This window comes from Columba livia, chromosome 5, assembly GCF_036013475.1.
Source record: "Columba livia isolate bColLiv1 breed racing homer chromosome 5, bColLiv1.pat.W.v2, whole genome shotgun sequence".
NCBI classification, from domain to species: Eukaryota; Metazoa; Chordata; class Aves; order Columbiformes; family Columbidae; genus Columba; species Columba livia.
The window spans coordinates 15186200-15208665 of NC_088606.1; the positions used below are offsets into that span (position 1 = coordinate 15186200).

The 22466-nt window shown below is 38.9% G+C and overlaps 1 long non-coding RNA gene across 2 annotated transcripts in view; it reads right to left on the reverse strand.

Moving 5' to 3' along the window:
- LOC135579543 (uncharacterized) overlaps positions 1-22466 on the reverse strand; it is a 67269-nt gene that overhangs the window by 35316 nt on the left and 9487 nt on the right. Inside the window, exons 2-3 of one of the 2 annotated variants that reach the window (XR_010472784.1) lie at positions 22106-22238; positions 1-19587 (exon numbers count right to left, since the gene is read on the reverse strand). The exon at positions 1-19587 is cut by the window's left edge and continues 19483 nt beyond it. This is a non-coding gene — a long non-coding RNA (uncharacterized LOC135579543). Of the gene's footprint in view, positions 22239-22466 lie in introns of both variants that reach the window. The other variant, XR_010472783.1, reaches the window with a different exon arrangement.

A 22466-nucleotide genomic window follows, 5' to 3' on the forward strand; every position in this document is an offset into this window, starting at 1 on the left:
AGTGCACAAGGCCAAACTTTCTAATAAATGAGATTTATTATGGGAAAAAAGTCCAATAATTGCATTTTCAGGGGAAAGGTCATTAGTACTTAGAAAGAGGTTAATAGAACAATATTAATAGCTTTATACAGGGCAAAAGAGATAGATGTAGTATTAATATGAATGAAAACAAGAATGAGGATGCTCGTTGTTACCAAAGTGTAGACTGAAATTTCAGAAGGTCAAATTCATCTTTCATATTCCCCAAAATAAAGAATTAGTATGAAATGTTATCAAGCTTTTTCATTCTGCAAGTTTAACATAAAGCAGCAGAAATAAAGTGATCACAAGTTTCAGCCTGAAGCCAACAATTAGAAGCACAGCTCAAATTCGGTTTCTCTGAGAGACTATAAGGGAAGATTGTTGAAGATAAAAGTCAACATGACTCCATCATTGAACTTTTACAAAGGAATTGCAGCAATTCTGTCTATTTGACCAATATTTTAGATTAGACTAATTTTATAAAGTAATGGAAAATTGACAGAGATAAAAAATAATTTGCAATATACATTAATAATAATGTTACATTACACATCCACAATGCATCTCATGCAAAAGCCTTAAGGTACTTTATAAACACTTAAGTGAGCATTCCAACACTCTGCGTAGCAGATGATTTTTCCCAACCATTCCACAACTGGAGAAACTAAGGCACAGACAATTTAAAGCCAACCATTTGCCTCAAGTTATGTAGTGCCTAAAATTGGTTACAAAGCAAGCACATAGGAATGAAGAGGACATGTACAAAAATACTTCTAAAACAAAGTAATTTTTCAGTCAAAACCAAAAATCTCCTAAATACTTCCCAAGTTTTGAGCACTAAACAATCTCTTAAATACTCCTGAGATATTTTTTTCCCTTGTGAACATCTTTAAACACATATTGGAAAATATATCGTCTACCAACAAATAAATAGGTAAACAAACAAACAGGTAAACATATAAATAAAAAGTATCTACTTAAATTACATGCTGCAAAAACAGCTGCTCATACTCATTGGCAAAAACTAGTTAAGAAAAAAGAGAATCTTCATTTTTAATCCCCAGACATGGCCACTAATACTGATTTTCTCTTTTAGGTAGTGTTGAGTGAGGAAGAAAAGAGAAATCCGAAGGTGATTATAAAGATGGTTATTAGCAACTGTCATGCACATGTGTAAACTATTAGCATGTTTTAACTACAAGGCTAAGCAGGATCTAACCAGTAATTCCAGTCTGAATACACTCAGCAGTACCACACCAGGACTCACAATTATGTAAGTTTGCTATTAAAATGCAAGTTGGAATCAACTGTTAAATCTCCATAGTGACGAATACACTGAAAAGCTGTCCTACTTTGGAAGATTAAATTGACTTTATTTTTGGTTATTGTATCTAAACAGTGTAACTTGCTTTATTGTACTCTCACTAGTTCAGTTTTACTTTACCAAGCACCTCAGACAAGAGAATTTGCTTGAAGTCCCAGTCAAGCTGCAAAACATATATATTTAGGATATCTTTTCAGAATGATGTGATTACAAGTATAAGTATTTGAAGTCAAAACTCATAATTGTGCATGATAAGGGAAAACAGAGGAAACTTTTTGTTTAATGTTTTGTCTGTAAAGAGAGCCACCAATCACACCAGTTTGAGAAAGTCTTGTAGCGGGTGCCTCCATAGTATTTGGAATGCAATTTCATCATGGAGCTAAATAAAGAAAAGTATTCAATTACTTCAATAATTATAAAATCCTGATATGAAATTTATTTTACTAGTAGTGCAGCATTTTATAGTCCTTTGAGGAAGAGATTACTTAATATAATGTAATGGGGGAGATTAATGTAAGAGATTAACTCTTCAGCCCTTACTTTTGTCCTATGTTCTTCATATACTAATCAGGTAAAGAAATGGATAGCAGCATTTTAAAGGCTTCCTTTTCTGTGATCTATTTCTCTGAGTGAAAGGATGATGTCTAGCCTTCCTCACACTGCATTCATTGGTTTGGTCTGTAGGAAAGGGCTTGTGGAAGAAAACCTTAATATAAGTCAAGGCAAATTAAATTGAAATAGTACAAAAGGCATAATGTCCTTCGTTGCAGACATTCAAAACCCGCCTGGACACATTCCTGTGTAACCTCATCTAGGTGTTCCTGCTCCAGCCGGGGGATTGGACTGGATGATCTTTTGAGGTCCCTTCCAATCCCTAACATTCAGTGATTCTGTGTTCTGTGTGATTCTGTGAATGTGAACAGAAGAAAATACCATGTGAGAACACATAAGGGCTTAAGTTTCCCATTACTAAGGCAAGACTGTGTGAAAGTTAATAAATCATGGCAGCACAGCACCACATGAAAATCAGCATCTTATCTAGATGGAAGTCACAGCTGATGACTGCTGCAAAACAAAACCCAGGATCCCTTAGTATTAACAAGATACCCACTCACCACAGCTTTTACAAGGCACAGCGACACACGGCAAAGTAAGAACATTCATGAGATTTGGCTATTGCAGTGCATGCAGTCTGCAGAGAATCACACTGGTAGTTCAGCCTCCTCAGCTGCTGCCAACAAAAGCAGCCAAGTGAGAAGGACACAAAGATCTGGGTTCCCTCTCCAGCTCTGCCACCTCGTCAGGAAATTGCTGCCCTCTAATTCCTCTGGATTCTGCCCGGAAAATGATTACCTGCAGGGAATTTTCAAGAGAAGTGGGAGCTTTAAGAAGAGACTTCAGGAACATCCTGGTGCAATTCAGAGCTTGGTGGTTAAAGTGTTTTGTATTATGGGGCTTTTTTATCTTCCTTGCCATCTTCGCAGGTAGAGAAATCAGTTGATTTTTTCAAACTACTTTACTGTTTCTGCCCCTAACACTGACTTTTACACAGTCAGTATTGAAATCTACTTATGTTTCAAACTCTGTGGTATTATGTGATTTGTTGGACTGAGAGATTGATACAAAGAAACAATACACATTGCAAATATTTTAAAAATAAGGTATTTTAAGTCTTTTAATCTTAAAAAGTACTTCCTCAATTTAATAGCAATTTTCATAAAGTACCCTGGTTGTCAGTAAGTCTTAACCCTAAAAATGTGAATGCACAGGGAAATTTACATGGTTGTTGGTAGAGGTTTTAACATTTTTTAAAATTTATTATTGAGTTGCTGGAGAGGGGAAAAATGTCTTGTAATGGGACTGTAGCTGAATGCTTAATTAGGAACAGTTTATCACCTCTTCAAATAAGCTGAAGAGTTACATAACTAGGACTTACAATTCCTACAGATAAAGACAGTTTATCTTGGCTTCCTATGGAAATAAGCTTTATATAACTGTTTTGTCTGACTCTCCATCTTTCTTTTCTCTCCTCTTTACTTTCCCTTCAACAAAAGACTGAACCATTAGCCAATTTGAACTTGAGGGCTAAAAATCTCCAAAATTATATTCCTACTGGTTTCACGAAGACAGCTGATGAGATAAGAGAGAAAGACCTAAATCACTGCCCTAGTTTCCTCTAAAGGAAAACAGGGAAAGTTACAGAAAAAGTGAAAACTTGATGTGAGATTACTGTTTGCAATGCCTGAGCTGCAGAACAGGTTGGCTGCTTTAGGTGTCATGGGCTCTATTTCCTTGCATGGAGAAATAAAAGGACAATTTCTGGGCCTAACAGATCATGCTTCAGATCACTGCAAGTAAGCTCTGTCTTTGCTCCAGGCTCAAAACACAGGCCTTTAGGAAGCACAGGGACACAACTGTAATAAAGATTAATGATTTCTGTGATTTTCCATTAATTTGATTACTAATACACCCTATATTGTTTTGACTTCTGTTTTAGCTGAATTCAGTGATAATAGCTGGTGGATAATGAACTATCTAGAAGTGCCCATGATCGTCTACTTCAGCATACACTGAGACAGAGTCAGGTCAATGTTGAGAGCAATTTTGAAAATCGAAGCCCAGAGCAATAATCCTTTGTTTATTCCCTAAAGTAACATCTTGACTGGGTAACCTTCCTCATAGAATAAAGCCTACTCTGACGTTAAAAAATCCTGTGGTTCAGCCATAGTGCTGTTGTATATCTCTGATTTGAAAATTTCAATGAAAGAAAAACATTTGAGACAACCAATGGTTGTATCTCTGAAGCTTTCTCCGGTTTATGCTTCTTATAGATGTGTAAGAGAGACACTTTAAACTAAATATAAGCCCAAACAAAAATTCTTGAATTTTCAGAAATATTTTAAAATTCCTGGATTGTGAGAAAGTTTGAAGACAATTCAAATTCTCTGTATCATTCTTATATTTACTGGTCTATAGCAAAAGGTGAGATTGTCCATAATCATAGATAAAGAATCTGAAAGAAGCTGCATCTTAATCTAGTCAGAATTTTAATCTAGTTTCATTATTGTACTAACTGTCTTATTTAATTATCTTTATATGTTGTTATGCTCTTGAGGATGAGTTTTGTTCATCTTTTTAACTTGGTTAGTTCACACAACTGGGCTTAAACTGATCTAACCTGTGAAACACTCAAGCTATCATCCTATAGGGAAACTATCACAGACCTACTGCCACAGTGAGTCAGGGATACAGAATATTTTTTGTCCATAGAAGTGCTATGATTTTTTGGTTTTTGTTTTTTCTTTTTTTTTCCCCTGTGTGCTTTTCTCTGTTCTGTTTCATTAACTCAGCACGCTATTATATTTTACTGGTCTACAGTTGTAATTTTTCCACACCTCCTTTCTGTGTCAAAGTCTTCACAACAGGCCCATCTTAATATTATTTCATACAGGATTACAAAAAGAACAGTTTTGTGATGTTAAAAAATTAAACATACAGACATTCACAACTACTTTTGGGATAGAAGTGAGGGGAAAGGTCATGGAGCCTGTGAGATAGCTGAAGCCATGTATTTGCTGTGGGCACTAGAAGCATTATTTTGGTATGAGGGGAAAATAATATATATATATATATACATAAATATATATATATATTTATATTTTTTTTGCTAAAGGTAAATTCATTAGCTTTACAGAAATGTGGCTATGTCTATCTCAGCATCACAGTCAGATTGTACCAGCCATAACCAGGTATGTACTCAGAGAATAGTATTCAAGAATCAGTACAGAAGATAAATATAGTAAAAACAACATAAAACAGCAGTCATTGAAATATCCTCAAACAATGAAATATTTAGAAAAATGATGAAGATTAATATAGTGCCTCATATATCTGCATGCCAAAAAGAGGAGTAATATTTCTTGCATTAGTACAAAAATAAATAGTTTTGTCAACTTTTTATCCTGATAAAGACTTTTTTCTTATGGCTATAGAAATGTACTGAAGTATTTAAATCACCTGTCAAATATAAACTTACTTGAGCACTGACACTTTAAAAATAAAATGTGAAATCAGACATCATTTATACTTGCTAGCATTTTTCATGTTGTCTTATAACATATAAATGGTGAGGCTAGATGCAGAAATAGTAGATTTTCAATTATAACCTTTTTTCTCACTAATTTCCAGAATGTAATTCTGCCCCCAGCTGGTTAAGACATAGCTGACATAGGAGACTGAAAGTGAGAGAATATTGAACCTATGAACTCTGCTTCTTCTCAGATGATGACTACAATTTGCATGCAAAGTATCAGCAGCTTTACTGTTCAGCACAGGTGCTAATAGATTCTAAGTTTTTATGTAAGTATATACTGCACCCTCTTCATTATAGTACTAATAGTGCAAAGGTGAAACTGTTTTTGGGAAACAGAGTTCATTGATTACTCCTACAGAACATTACAATTAATGACATTGGTCTCTGGTAATTACTACACCTGCATCAGATAAACTGAAAAGCAGAAATTTAATACACACTGTTGTCATCGTTAGATTCCAGAAAGCTGCATACATCTACTGCCTGGAATGGATTTTTACATGCCTATTTGTCTTCCTATTGCTGTTTTCATCAGATTCTAAGTCTGTCTTTTTGCAAACAGAACATATGTACAGAAAAATGTACATGACTTTCACTCCTTTTTCAGGTATAACTACATCCCATCCTTATCTCCCAGGGAGGAAGAAAAACAAAGGAAAAAGGAAAGTACAGCAATAAAAAAGCAGGGAGATAAGTTATTATTATTACCTTTTGAAACAAAAGCTTTCATTCACCCTTCAACCTCTCTCTACTATCTTCTATCATATTTCAGGACATCTCTTCTGATGCAGCTGAAGAATAGATTACTAATACCTTCAAATTCATCTAACTTACCTTCCATTCCATATATCACCTTTTCATATGCAGCTGTTTCTGTCATATCAGCAATCTACTCCCTCAGTAACAGCCCTGATGCATCCTTTCAGGTTCCCAGTATTAGTTGTGAACACCATGAGACCAAAGGGGACAATGTCAGGAAGCTTAGCCACCATCATGAAAAAAAATAATCAGTCCAAATATTAGCAGCTATGCAAATGTGAGCATGACTACAAAGCATGAACAAAATGAAGTCATCTCACTAGTAGGGCCCCAGTGGAGAATGCAGTATGTGATAACTGCTGCTTTCCAGAGTTTCCTGCTGCGTCTGTATCCTGGTGTCCCAAGTGGGCCCAGAGGAGAGGGCTGCTGCAAGAACACATGGTCCACCTGAGCCCTGTGGAAACTGAGGAAACGGAACTGGACATGGTGAAATTTTGCAAAGGACTGTGTGAGTATGAACACTAAATGAACTTAGTGAGTTTACACCACAGAGAAGTAGAATCACAAGATAGAACAGAGTTGCTGAGGGAGCACACAATTGAAGCAATGGATTGTGAATACTCAATCCGGGGCAACAACCAGTATCAATACAAACTGGAGGGTTAAGGGATTGAGAGCATCCCTCCCAAGAAGGACTTGAGGGTACTGATGGATGAAAGATTGGACATGAACCAGCTATGTGCACCTGCAGCCCAGAAGGACATTTGTACCCTGGGCTACATCAAAAGAAGGGTGGCCAACAGATCAAGGGAGGTGATCCTGCTCCTCTACTCTGCTCTGGTGAGACCCCACCTGGAGTCCTGCATCCAGCTCTGGAGCCCTCAGTACAGGAAAGACATGGACCTGTTGGAGACGGTCCAGAGGAGGCCACAAAAATGATCAGAAGGCTGGAACAACTCTGCTATGAGGACAGGCTGAGAGAGTTTGTGTCATTCAGCCTGGAAAAGAGAAGGCTCCAGGGAGACCTTATTGGAACCTTTCAGTACTTAAAAGGAACCTATACAAAAGATGGGGACAGACTTTTTAACAGGGCCTGTTACAACAGGACAAGGGGTAATGGTTTTAAACTAAAGAAGGGGAGATTCAGGCTAGACATGAGGAAGAAATATTTTACAATGAGGAAAGATTTTGGAAGTGGTGGGTGGGGACTAGAGGGGTGGCTAGTCTGAGAAGCTGCTAGAAGTATCCCCCATATCTGACAGAGCCAATGCCAGATGGCTCCAAGATGGACCAGCTGCTGGCCAAGGTCAAGCCCATCAGCAACGGTGGTAAAGCCTTTGGGATAACATGTTTAAGAATCAGGGAGAAAACACTGTGCAACTGCAGCCAGAGAGAGGATTGAGAGAAACAACTCTGCAGACACCAAGGTCAGTGAAGAAGGAGGGGAAGGAGGTGCTTCGTGTGCCAGAGCAGAGATTCCCCTGCAGCCCAGGGAGGACCTCACGCTGAGGCAGATGGATACCTGAAGGAGGCTGTGACCCCCATGGGAAGCCAATGCTGGAGCAGGAGCCTGGAAGGACCTGTGGCCCTGTAGGGGACCCATGCTGGAGCAGTTCATGAAGAACTGCAACTGTGGGAAGGACCCATACTGGAGAAGTTCATGGAGAACTATGTCCTGTGGGATGGACTCCATCCTGGAGCAGGGGAAGAGTTTGAGGAGTCCTCTCCCTGAGGAGGAAGGAGCAGCAGAGACAATGTGTGGTCAGCTGACCACAACCACCATTCCACTTCCCCTTCACCACTGGGGGAGGAGGAGGTAGAGAATTTGGGAGTGAAGTTGGGTCTGGGAAAAAGGAAGGGGTGGGGGGAAGGTGTTTTAAGATTTGGGTTTATTTTCTCATTACCCTACCTTTATTCAAGTGGCAATAAACTAAATTAATTTTTCCCCAAGTCAAGTCTGTTTGCCTGTGACAGTAATTGGTGAATGATCCCTCCCTGTCCTTATCTTGATCCTAGACCCTGATGTTGTAGTTTCTCTCCATTACCCATTTGAGGAGAGGAAGTGATAGAGAGGCTTTGGTGAGCACCTGGTGTCCAGCCAGGATCAACACAGTACAGGTTGTTAATGAAGAATGCTTCAAGCTCACCATATTGCTCCTAGACCAAGCACTGACTACAGACTGAGAATACCAGAAGAGAAAAGTGAACACATGCCCGAAGTAGGAAGGAGCAGAACCAGCCAGCCACACCACGAAATGACTGGCTATCACAAAATTGTCCAAACAAAGAAGTATATCTCCAAGGATGTAAGGCAGGGCTGACACTACATGGTAGGGAAGGAAACTATCCTTTCTCCATTGTCTTTTTTAAAGGGTCTCTTCATTGCACCTTTGATCAGAGATAATCAGGAGAGGAAGCTAGGGGAGGGGTTGAGCACACCCTAAAGACATTGGGGACAAAAGTCTTTCAACTAACAGCTAGGCCTGTGGACTATTGTGTCTGCAGAGACAAAAAAAAAAAAAAAAAAAAAAAAAAAAAGGGAAAAGCCGATAACTTCATTTCTGACAGCAAGGATCCAATTAAAAATATAAAATATGAATTCTCCATTACATGGTAGCTGTTCTGTTCTTATTATTTTCCATGGGGCCAACTGCTCCATTTATTCATCGAATACAACTGCACTGATCTACACTAACAGAAAATTTGGGCCACAGTGTGACCTGAACACATCACAATCCTAGCAGCTCTGATTCCACAGCTCTCTTTATAAGATTTCCTCAACTAACTACTCCCAACCCCCCCCCAAAATTCTTTTAAAATCCTGGCATAATTTGTGGTCAAAAGTAAACTCAAATTAAGTCCATCTGGGGAAAGTGGAAAAACCTAAACTCCATCTTGTTGTCTTCAACATCCTCTGGTTGCATAATAACAAAATGCCTTTGTTCTCACAACTAAAGTATGCATCAAGAATCAAAGAAGCAAGAAAAAAGGGAATGTTCCAAGCTATTACTGTAACAATCCAATTACAATGCCTATCAAACTTAACTTCACAGGTTATAGCTCCTAATTGCCTGACAAAAATTGACACTTCAGTCGCAACAGCATAATATAATCAGAGTCCAAATTAAATTTGATCGTGGGCAGAAAACGATGCTATCATTTGGCGGCATGGAAACAGGAGATCAACTAGCATGATATCAAGGATCAGAAATGAAAATTATTCATTAATGGCAATGGTTTTCTGATAATGGAAATGACACAGTTCAGACGGCTTCGTAAAAACACTATTAATTAAAAAGATGATAGACCTAACAAGGCATAGAAACCAGTGGAACCTTTCTCTGTGCTTGTTAAGGTGAAGGATGACAATGTTTAAGAACAGAAGTTTATGCACTTTTGTGAAAAGTATTCCGCTGATTCTGTAGCAAGTTTACTGGTTCTTGCTTAGTGAAGCATCTTTCTCTAGGGTGCTATGTTATAGGGACATAAAAAGTGTCTCAGGCCATAATATGGCATTGTAATAAGCATGAAAACTACCAGCTATAAAACAGAAGGGTCCAATTCATAAAGAAATGCACATGGGATTTTTGCATACTCCCAAGAAAAAAAATGCAGAGAAAACTATTTTATTTCCCTGTGCAAGCAGCTCTGTCCCCATTTTACTTTGGAGAAATACAGAGGTGCTTGATGTTGAAGAGCAAGTGAGCCAGAAATTCACCCTCAAAACTTTCCCTGAGCAAGAAAATGAAAGGCCAGTGTCTCAGACTTCTGAAGTTCTGACAATGTCTCTGTGTTCCTTACACAGAGCTCCAGATATTACCACAATAAAAAAATCCAATACTAACACAGTGCCACAAGCATTATGTTTGAAATAACCACCTCAAAGGGTTGATCACTATACCATTGAAATCACTGGGTGCTTTTGCCACAGCTGGAACAAATCAAACTGCTGCTGCCCAGTTTTAGGCAGAAAAGGTCTACTAGTTGCTTGCTAACAATCTCCATGATCTCTTCCTATGCATTGTGTTTGGACTCTAGACCCTGCAGGATGGGTCACTGCTCAACACACAAAATTAAAACTCCTCTTGAGGACCTTCACCTCTTTCTTCTTCAGTAGCTGAGAGAAGCAAAGAGTCATCCCTCACTTGACAAGCATCTGCTTTGGAAATGCACCAGCACAGGCCCCTGAGACTTCTTGCTTTGGGAAAGCAAAGATTCAAAAGCCTGAAAAATAAAGGACTTTCACAAAGAACAGAAGGGAAGAACAGGGAAAGATAGATGCTTCCTTGGAAAAGGATGACTCAAAGCAGACCCTCCTGACCCTAGAATGCAACTACAGTAGGTTTAAGCAAATCAGGGACCCAGGAACAAATCTTATGTTCCTTAGACAGTCTAACTGAGCCTCACTCAAGTCCAAAATGCATCATCCCAAGCTGCCTCTAAACTTTCTTCACCTGATAAGCAACACACTTGAAGATCATGCTTGTATCAAGAATAGTGTGTCCAGCAGGACTACAGAAGTGATTGTGCCACTTTACTCCATGCTGGTGAGGCTGCACCTTGAATACTGTGTTCAGTTTTAGGCCCCTCATCATAAGAATGACACTGAAGTACTAGAGAGAGTGCAGAGGAGGTGACAAAGCTGGTGAGGGGCCTGGAGCACAAGTCTGGTGAGGAGCGGCTGAGGGAACTGGGTCTGTTTAGCCTGTAGAAAAGGAGGCTGAGGAGAGACCTTATTGCTCTCCACAACTACCCAAAAGGAGGTTGTAGTATGAGGGTGTTGGTCTCTTCTCCCAAGCAGCAAGTGATAGGACGAGGGGAAATGGCCTCAAGTTGTGCCAGGGGAGGTTTACATTGGATATTAGGAAAAAATTCTTCATGGAAAGGGTTGTCAGGCATTGGAACAGGTTGCCCAGGGAAGTGGTGGAGTCACCATCCCTGGAGGTGTTTAAAAGGCATTTAGAAAGGTCCTTAGGGACACGGTTTAGTGCTAGAGTTAGGTTATAGTTGGACTTGATGATCCTGAAGGTCTCTTCCAACTGAAATTATTCCACTATTCTATGATTCTATAACTTTGCTTCCAGAAATAAAAAATAAAATACATTAAATACTTAATATTAGTCTGCTTGGAGTAGCTCTAAAACTGGAAAACATGCAAATGATAGATATACTTTTAACTTTCCTTATCTATTTGATAGTCCTTGTAAAGAGTGCACAAACCTTGCCTGAATTGTCAACTATATTCAAAAAAATAAAACCTCAGAAGGTCAATATTACCTAAAATGTGTAACAGCATTGCACTGTACCCTTATGAGCTTAGGGAAGGTCCTTCAGTTTCAGTGCATTTTATTGAAACAGTCTTTAGCCCTTTAAATAAACATTGACCATTTAAGATAGATACAAGGAGTGTTGGACTTCAACATATAGGTAGCTGAGGAGACAGTAGTATATATTAATGGAGAAAACAGCTACCCGATAACATCCGCATGTCATTAGACAATATTGCAACTACCACATCATTATCTCTCTGGTTTTGATAAACTGACCTTGCGAAATGGTGTTTATAGGTATTCCCAGAAATTTTAAACAACAGTGTCTTGTAATATCTTCATGTCTTTTTGTCATTATATACCAAAGTTCAGACGCCAGAAGAATTAAAAACAAGAAAATGGAGATAAGAGTTTGTGTTGCTTTGGTTTGTTCGCGTTTTTTTTTCTGTTGTTTTGGTTTGGTTTGGTTTTTCTTTTTTAATAAATAATTGAATTATATTTCTCTGAGCATGGATGTAAACTCCTTTCTGATGAGAATGCCACTGTTCAGCAGTGAAAGTGGGCATACTTATCCCTGCAGCAGGGAATTTAACACAGAGGTAGCCAAAAAAGAAATCCATTGTGACCATTAATCCTGCAGGGTAAGGTTATAGATTGAGTCATCTAATGGATAAAATTTCCTCTCTAAATTTCAGCAATTTAAATCCAAGATACCCTCTTTAAGGAATCCAGCATTGGATTCATACCCACTGACTCTCAGGCTTGTTGGGAATTTTCTGACGAAAAGTTTTGGTGGCAAGAAATGCCAATTCATCAACTTTGACATGTTCTGTGAGCATTCTCTGTTCAAGAGTGGTATTTCAGGTATAAAAGAGAGCCAGAAAATCTAGGCTAAGAAACAGGTCAGCAGTCAGGATCTGTGTCATTGTCTCTGCAAAGCCTCATCCAGGTCACATTGGTGATTCCAGATTACTGAGTCACCTCTTACACCACCACCCATCTGTTCATCGCATCCCCCTTTCCTGTGATAGTTTCAAGTGGTCTGGAGTTCATGCTACTGACAGCTCAACTTCTCACATGAAGCAAAAGCCATTTCCACCTTATCTCTGCTAACAGTGTAAAATCAAATCAGTTACCATTCTTTAGTTCAATACTGACAACAGGAGAATCACTGTAAAAAGGGATTCATGCCCCTGCGTCCCACAGACATTGGCACAGGAGGAAAAGCCTTTGCCCAGGTAGGGCCACTGTGACTAGCACCCCTCTTACAGCCTCCCTGCAGATTGTAGCTTGTGATAGGTACAACCTGGAATTCTTTGGATTTCCAGCAGCACTCACTGAACCAGGAAATACACAGCATTAAGAAGGAAAATAAATAATGAAGTTAAGCTTAACAGGGTTGCTGGCCCATTTTCAGATCCCTATTCTAAAACTTGCTAGTATCACCATTAGGCACGTTGCCAAGTCTATTTCCCTGGTGAATTCAAGCTTATGCACCACTCGAGAGGAGTCTGTTAATGACTACAAAGATACACAGCTGTTTACGGTTTAGACTCAGTGGTGGACCAGGCAATAAGCTTGATCCAACAATGAAGTTGTTGGACTCTCACAGCAAGAGGAGACATTGTGTCAACTATTTGCTTGCTCATAGTGTGAGTGACTACCAGGACAGCTTAGCAGAGCTGTATGAGACAGGGAAAGGAGTAGGTATGGATTGGAAGGAAGCTGTGCAGAGCTCTGAAAAATGAAAAAAAAAAAAAAAAAATGCCAAAAGAAACCAGTCTTAAATAGCTTGCAGAAGCATAAATGAAGAAACAAAATAAATAGGCCAGTTAAGTTCTGTACGACACATCCAAAAAGAGACAAAATGTATTTGGAAAAATATATCAAACTCAGAGGTACATTTATTTGCAGAAGTCTGGGGTGACAGCAATTTTTTTTTCATGATTGCTTGCAGTTTTTGTTCTGTTTTGGGGTGTTTTTGTGGGAACTTTGGGATTTTTCATGAATGAATAAATGAAAACAACAGCTTTTCACAGTAGGATCTGGTCTTCAGGAAAATGATAGTGAAGGACAGACAGATTCTTAAAAACCTGCAAAAGACTGATGGAAAGTATAAGAGAGGTTTATATTAAGCTTCTCATTTTTAGACATGGAAGGGAACATGATGTTAAAAAATACATGTAAGAAGTTATTTGAGGTAAAAATAAGGGAAGCAGATAGAAAAAGTGAAAATGATCCTGTCAGGGGACTCAATCTTTCAACAACATAACAAAGCAATATGGGTTGAGACCATCTCTTCTAGCCATGATCTGGATACAAGTCCAAACTATCTGCTGACCAGGAAAGAATGTAATAAAAAACAAACAAACAAAAAGCTACTTTTTAAATAAGGATTCCTGGACACGAAGACCAGCCGCTCTGAAAAGAAGGCTTCAAATAGTAACAGTTCATGAAATTAGAAAATTTGCCAAAGAGGCACCTTTGTCAACGCTAGATTTCAAAAGTGTGACCTGACAATGTGCACTGGTGCAAGTTCGTTTCACTTAGAAGCAGTGCATTTATCATTAGGGCAGCATTTTCAGTCCTTTCAGCTAAGCTGGTTCCCAGAACTTCCACATCTGGTGCCAAGGGGTTGTTACAAAATTACAGAAAGCATTAAGGACATGTCTGTGTGGGTGGGCAGCTGATCAAATAATTTATTGATTAGCTATATAGTATTAAGTACAAAAATTCAAAAAGCATGAAACTATTTCTGGTAAGGTGAAACCTTTAATATTTACTGAATAGATTATCCACAACAGGAAATGCTTACTTGATTGCTTGATTGCAAAGTCAGGCAGGTCCTCAGCCCCACTGACTTCACTGGAGCTATGACAATTTACCAACGGAAGATCTGTGCCCCAAGATAATTTCTTAATGCAGTGGCAAGCTCTTACATTTATAAAAAGCAGGACATAGGAAATGCAAACATGAAAAATCTTTTATTCAGCCACTTTTCTCACATATAGGATTTTTTAATGCACAAAGCTCAAAAAAACAGGATGAAAAAATGGTAAAAATGTGTAAACTCATAAAGGTTTTTTTCCAACTCATCTTTTAATTCTGACTCGCATGTGAAGTGCACGAAACAGTACAAAAAGTGGAGCACTTCATTCAAGGCGCAGCTTCCTTGATTTGCTGCCTGTCTGAGTCCTTGAGCACTCAAGACTTGCAGCACAATTTTAGTCAGTCTTGGCTACCTTCAGCTTCGAAAATTCCCTTTGCATGTATGGGGGCTAAACTGGATGCCCAGACTTTGGTGTCCGCCTGAAAACTGCGCTCTGGAGACATATCACTCTACCCTAAGCCACTGATGTTAAAAAGAACCACCACCAGAGAAGATAAAGGTATGTCTGTGATCACCCAGTTCTTCCAAATCCAAGCTCATGTCAGAGAGTGAGATAATGTCTTTGTATGGCATCTGCCATATATTTCCTGGCACTGACTGCAATCTAAATATTGGCAGTCAATAAGAATGAGAATACTATACTGTGCCATAAAACACTATTCACCATGACTGTTAAAGTGATTGTTATTAAGCAGTTAGAGGTCAAAAAACAAAAGGCAAAAATCTGTACCACAAATATATCATATTTGAGAGCCCAGGCCTTGTGGACCAACTTACTGCACAGCTACACAGTTTCTCTCTGTTCCTTCACCCTCATTTTATATTCAATTTCTTCAAGGGTTTGGAAAACTCAGTATCAAGTAAGTCAGATCAAAGTAAATGCATAATATGCATGAACAAGTCCACTTTGTACTATATTAACAATGTAATTTCTGTCAGAGAAATGAAATTAAGTATGTTTAAAAAAAAAAGTTATTAAAAGCAACAATGCAACAAGGAAAGCAAAAGATGTCTGTACTACGGGGGAGGTGTTTTGTCATAGCACTCAGCCCTCCCTGTAGCCCCTTAGTACAATAGCATCTTGAGTTGTAGGTACTATTCTCTATTGATACCTAAGGGATTAAACCTACAGGTTGTCCACATTTCAAAAGTGGGTTTTTTCTGTATCAATTTAAGATGTCAATTTATGCTCCCTGACAAAATAGAATCTACATTTTTTGTAGGTTCTTAAACTTGGTTAAAGTGCGAGTCACAACACTCACACCCTTTCCTCCTGCTCATTTTTCACCTGTACATAGTATAGTAGAAGCAGCTATTGCAGTGAGTGCATGCCACTGTGTCAGGCTGTGGGATATCACATGATCTAACGAAACATGCTAACAATGTAAATATGCCATAATTCATCAATTAGGTGGAGAAATACTGCTTTTATTATTTTATTTTATTTTATTAAAAAATAAATAGGTACTTCCCTATGGCTAAGACATCATTCTGCAATGCATAGGAGTTTGCTGCTATCTGCAGGTAAAATACTCTATTACTGAGTAAAAATCTGAAAAGGAAGCCAAGCTTTTAGCTTCTGTTTTTAATTGCAGCTTCACACAATTTCATGTAAAAACCCCAGGTCTAGGCAAGATGAATAAAAATACAGGTCCCTCACATGGGGCTGAGAGGGACATTTTCTTCTCTAATATGATGAGCTGTAAGCACACCACTCTCAGGATGTTTTGCTACCAAAATCTGCTGGTAACCATGGGCAGGGTCAAGCTTTCACACAGCCACCCAGGGAAACTCTTACACCCTCTAGCTATTTCCGAAGAAAAGAAATCCTGGGACAGGATGCTCAGGAGCCCTCAGATGTCCTCTGAACTATGACAGGCTGCCAAGTGGATGGGACACAGAGCTGGTTCCACAAATGCCAGAGCTTTCAGGGAGTCTGCAGACTATATCGGGAAAGGCAGTTCAAAGGGATTACAGACAAATCGTGATTTCCCCCTCTGTTCACTGGCAGGCCTAGAAAGCCTGCTGTCATACAGATTGTCCTTCATAATCCTCCGCTCTACTCATTCCACTACACGGCATGGTAGTATTTTCTCTTTTGATTTTTTTTTCTTTTTATTTTTAATCTTCACTTTGTCCTGCAAGCATGGAATGAACTGAATGAAACACATTCAACACTCTGAATGAGAATTGTTACTGAATTTGCCTTTCTTTAAAAGTCAGAAGCAGACAAAATATTCTGCATGTGCTTTACAGAGCTCACTATGTGAGAATACTACTCCTGAAGTTCAAAATACGGTGCAAATAATTTCTGGTTTGATAGTTATACTGCTACAGCACCTCACTTGTTACTAAAAGTGTCCAAGGAATATTATTTTCATTCCTTGGGAATACTATGGATGACAGATTTTGTCTTCATCTTGAGACTTAAATGGATTGTTTAAGATTTGTTCCAAATGCAGCAAGGCAGTTTCGACCAGTCTGTGGATAGAAAGATAGACATGATAGAAGTTGTTAAAAAACACTTAATCAAGCAAGATTGTATTTTAGGAGTCATTACAGGAAATATTGACCCCAAGAAATGACATGTCCCACATTATCTCATCAAGGCTTAGATATTCATCTTGCAATTTTGCAGTGTTGTGTTGCAGTGCTGTAGTACCGCTCTCTAGCTTGCTATCAAACACACATCTCCAAGGCTCTGATGAAAAATTAAAGAGTCACTGGTGTTAAACTTTTCCTACCCCACAATTTTTTAAATGTGGCCTCAATTTAAGAAAAGGTGACATAATTTTTGGGTTGTTTTCAAAGAAGAGTTTCAACATGAGCTGATTTCAGCTTCTGGGTAAGAGGTGGGCACCGGAACCACTTAGCACAAAGAGAATACATAAAAACACAATAGAAATATAAATTACAAAATATCCATCACCAAAGATTCTCCTTTTAACCTTTAAGTGTAGTCAAAACCTAATGACTTGCTAATTATCAGGCATTTAATGATGCCTCTAAGCAGAGGTTGTAGTACAGGGCACAGTGTCCATGAACTCTAGGATCTGGGCTTAACTTGTGACTTCAGCCTGCAGTGAATTCTTCTCCAAATCTGCTTCTAAGAAATCTTTCAACCCACCATCCCCCTCCCCATTGTTGCTACCGACAGTGAAGGAAACAATTTTGAACTCTGGCGTAGGCTGGGCTCCAGATGGCTGCCAGCTTTTTAAGCGCTGAGTTGACTAACCTTGCTCAAAGCAGGTCTGTAGAACACAGTGCTTCAAATATCAGTGTCTGCTGGGATTGCATCTATATATGTGGAGTCCCACAGTTCCTATCACTCATGTAGTTGAATGAGTGAATCAGAAGCAAGAAGGACAAAATTGAGAAAAATACGAGACCTCTCTCTCTCTCTGATGTTGAATCAGCCCATTAAACAGCAAGGAGCATCTAGGCATGGATTTTTATTGAGATTGCTGACCAGTAAAAGCCAATGAATTTAACCCAGGCTGTATGAGGCTGGGAAAGCCCAAGAAGTTGGCTTCCACATGGTCATGAAAAGGGCTTTCCTAAATTCAGACCAGCTCAAAGAAGTGGTTCAGGATGGAGCAAAGTTATTTCTTATCTGAACCTTTTTGTGAAAACAGAAACCATGGGCAATGACTAAAATCCAGTCAATCGATTGTGATATTTAAAATTGTTCTTATAGATAGACAATGACAAAGGCACTAGCCACACCATTACAGAATGGAGTCACTCATTTTCTGAGAATAAAATTTATGGGGAAAGTTCGGTGCTGTTTCCCTGGAGTCTGTCAGTCTGACCTCAGCCACAAATAAAGTCTTTTCAATTGTAAGGAAATAGCTCTGAAATATGTAGTATCTGGTCTGAAGGAAAAAAAACACCATCTTCATCCCTAGCCACAGGAAATCCTGTTTTCTTTTGTTCTTGCCCCATATGAGGGCTAGTGCATGAAATATAAATTGCTGCTCAACATTTAAGTTTGGCAGAGCCAATTAATACTGCCTCTCAACATGGGCTCGGAGGTTATTTCAATTAAATCCTCTGTACAAGAGTAGTTGTTGCACACTGAATTTCTTGGTATTTCTGAGAGGTTGTCCTTAGTGGACCATTCAAGTTCTGCAGTGCATTCATCTCTCCTTTTGATTACTGCAACCTGCTTCTCCCTCCCTGATACCTGCGTCACCTTCCTGTAGGCCATCTGCACACTGCTGCCAAATAGATGGCCCACACACTCTTTCACATCATCTCACTGTTCTGTTCAGATCTCTTAGTCGGTTGCCAGTGATCCATCACCTTGCTTCAGATTTTTGTCCTGCTCCTCCAGGCTCATGTCTTCCATCTTTGACTGAAATAACATGTTCTATTTCTGTTTTGAGAGCTTGTGGACTTCTTAAAGGGTAACTGACTATCTTTCCAGCAAGAAGAGGGAAATTTTGTATATACAAAATTAAATCAAACAGGAGTAGGAAGTCATTCAGGAGGCCACAGGACTGAATTTCTTTTCTCCCTATTTCTGTAAGACTTTCTAAGGTCATGATGATTCAAACAGCTGCTTGAGACAACGAGGAAAACAAGGATCTGATAATCTGCCAAGACCAGAAATTCTTGAACCCAGAGAGGACACTTATTTTTAACTGCCTCTAAAGGCTCATCACTTCTACAAGATTCACAGAATCTGTCCTCACTCTGATTCCCCTTACCTTTACTCTTTAGTTTGACTTGCACTGAAAAAATAAATTATCTTCTTGTCAGGGTGCGATCCTGGCTCTCAGCTCCCTGGTGTCCTGCTGACTTCAAATATAAGCTTGGACATGTTGCCTATCAGCCTGTGCTTCAAGTCTCCAGCAGTGCTAAAGGCATAACAGTGCTTCCCAGTCTCATGAGCTGTGTGAGAAGGAATGAGTGTGTTCCTGACTGTGAGGTCCTCAGGCTCTGCAATGGCAGCAGGGACAAAGGTGGCAGAGCCTGTGGAAGTACTGCAGGGAAAAGAAATGCCTTCCATACCTTGTGTTGTTGCAGCCAAAGTCTAACTATGGTAGACAGCCTCAAGTAAAAGCAGGTGGGATGCATCTCACTATTACAGATGTCTTGAACTGAAGTGGTTCTATAGGCAGAGGAAGAAATTTTGTACCTTCCACATACAATTCATTTGGCCTCTTTCAGGCATCCACATCACACTTTATTTCTCTCCACACACAACTCTGTCAACTTGCATGGCCTAGGAGACAGTGAAGAGATTTAATGACTTCGAGTAAGTGAGATGAGGAAGCACAAAGAAAAAAAAAAAAGTACCTATTAAATGTATTTTGAAAATCTATGAAGGATATCAAGGGCGCAAATATTTTGGACATTCAGCTCTCTATATTCCAATCATTGACTTCACCCTTTACAAGGGATCTTTAAGATTCTCTTCAGCTCACACAACCTGGGTCTTCCTTTCATCTATTGGTGTATGAGGAATATTATCACTAAACAATAGTTGTTTACCTGCATACGAAAACATCTTACAACCATTATGCACAACAAACAAGCTTTCTTCTATAATTCTTCAGTGGGGTCTAGTTTACTATGTAAAGCAATGACCATGTTCTTGGATGATGAAATTAAGAACCAGAGGGTCTTTCAACCTTTTACCTTAACTAAAATTGCAATATTCATATATAGAGTATTTCACAGACATCAACAATGATGTGCTAGGTATTACCGTCTAGAGAAATTTATATAATTGAGACACATCAGATCTGTTACACTCAAGATGATGAATATCTATGCAATACTTAGCTGGATGTGGGAAAATCCAATACAGTTTTCAGAGTCCTTGAATCAAGCCTGGACATTTAAAAAAGTTTTGCATCTCTGGGAAAAATATCCTCAAATTTATACCCAGTAAATCTGAAATTATAATCCTTGGTCCATCTAGCATGTACAGAATGCTAGGTTCTGAACTTCATCAGCATGTGTTATTAAGCATCTCCTGGTGAGGTGGATCTAGATTTCTTGAAGGCACCTTTAGACAGTACACCAGACAATTTTGAGTACTGAAAGTGGGATTATCAGACTTCGGCTGTTTAGGCTGAGCTACATGGTGGTGTGTAGGTCTCAGAATTCAGTATTTAGTTTTGATTTCCTGTCTCTTGAATTGTTTTTCCTTGTAAGAATGTCTTCATTCCTTTAAATGTGCAGAAAACAATTTTAGGAATCTGTTTATTCAGCGCTGCCTTGAACCTCCTTTGTGAGGCAAAGAAGTCATCGCCATCAAATTAGGAACCTATATCCCATCTTTTTCATGGTACTTCTGCGCACTCATTTTGTAGAGCTGTGAGTGAACATACAAGTTTCAAGACAATGTGGATTCTAACTCTTCATCTTGATTTTTCTGAATTTACCTCACCAGTCTATTTCACTCTTAAATCACATGAGAACAAGTGTGAACACTGAAGATGTGAGCTTGGTGAGGTGTACATATTGTGCCTTAAACAAAGATAACACTAATGAATTCACATTCAACCTTTTCAGCCCATTGATAGAAAAAGATTTTCAGTCACTTTAGTTTGAGCTACATTTGCACTCAGGGTCACCTAAAGAAAAGGACAACACATTCATCTTTATCCTCCTTGAGTTGTGGAACCACTCAGATAATCTATAGTGAGTTACAAAGTGAAATTAAATACCTTAAAATGCCATCTATCTGATCCCCAATTAAAACATAATCTTTTTAAAGCTGTCAATAGCTGCTGACCAGAATCAATAAGGGGAAGATTATGACTGGGCACTTCTCCAGCGATCTTCAGGCAGACAGCAAATACATTGCTGTTGACAGATCAGCAGGAAAAGGGGAAAACTGGATCCCAAGCAGCACTACATCATAGAGAAGTGGAATTTGAGATCCTCCGCATTGATTCTGCTGGGCAGTTTTGGGTTTTATTGGGAGGGTGCTTGCTTTTTTTTTTTTTTTTTTTTCTTAAACTAAGAAGGGAAGGAATATGATACATGTGAAGGTTTTAAAGAAATAACCCTGGAGTCTTAAAATCGCAAATCTTTACCTAAGTATTTGTAAAAGAAGTTTCATTTTGATCCTTTTCTATATATACACTGAAGTTCTTGACTCAGATTCAGCCAATGTCTTAAGAATTTGAGGCATACTTCCTTTTCATTTGCATTTGAGAAATATAAGCTTACACTTATCTAAGTAGATCCTGGATATTCCTCATCATCACTACAGGAGTTAAAGTTTTAACTATCTAAATCTAGTGCTTGACTTCAGTGATGTGAATGATCCCTACTACAGCACGTAGGCTTAGGGTAAGAGGCCTAAACTACTTCTTTTCCTCCTGACCTACATTAGGATTGCTTTTATTTCTAGGCCAGATTGGAAAGTTCAGGATAAAAAACTGTTTCCCGGTGTGCAGAGGGCTTAGTAGCCTTTCTACACACAAGCTGTTGCTTTCCTCCAGCTTTCCACAGTACAGATTGTGGCACAAATGCTCCAACCTGCCTGTGAAGTTAGAGCAGTCAGAGCAATATACTTATTGTACTGACAAAAAAATCACCAGAGTACTACCTCTAAAGAAAATTCTTTTAATGCAAGCCACAACTGGTGTTAAGTTGTTCAACAATCCTTATAACTACATGCAGAAGTGTGGCTCATACACGTGAATTCTCCTTCTCTTGCTGCAATAGTCATGAAGTAAGCTCTAGACCCAGAAAAAAAAGCTACTGAGATGATCTGAACTTACCTAGACCTTAGGAACAGTGACCGCAAATACTTGCTCTGACAGAGAGTCTATGAAACACTAAATAATTTCATCTCTATGCATTACTTTCCATCTTCAGAAAAGTGGTTGACAAATCTTCCATGCCTCTGCTGCCCTGGGGAGAAGCACAAGAATTGTTCAAAATGTAGGCTTGATAAGCACCTAAAATCAACAGAAACAAAGCTGAGGTCTAAAACTGTTTGTGTGAGAAAATATATAAGGGATTGTAGCACAAATTTAATACGCTGAAACAACACTGTTAGGTTCTGCTTGCATTTAAGTGGGTTGATGAACAACATATCTGACTTTTTTCACTGTTATCCGTCATTTGAATGTAAGCTTT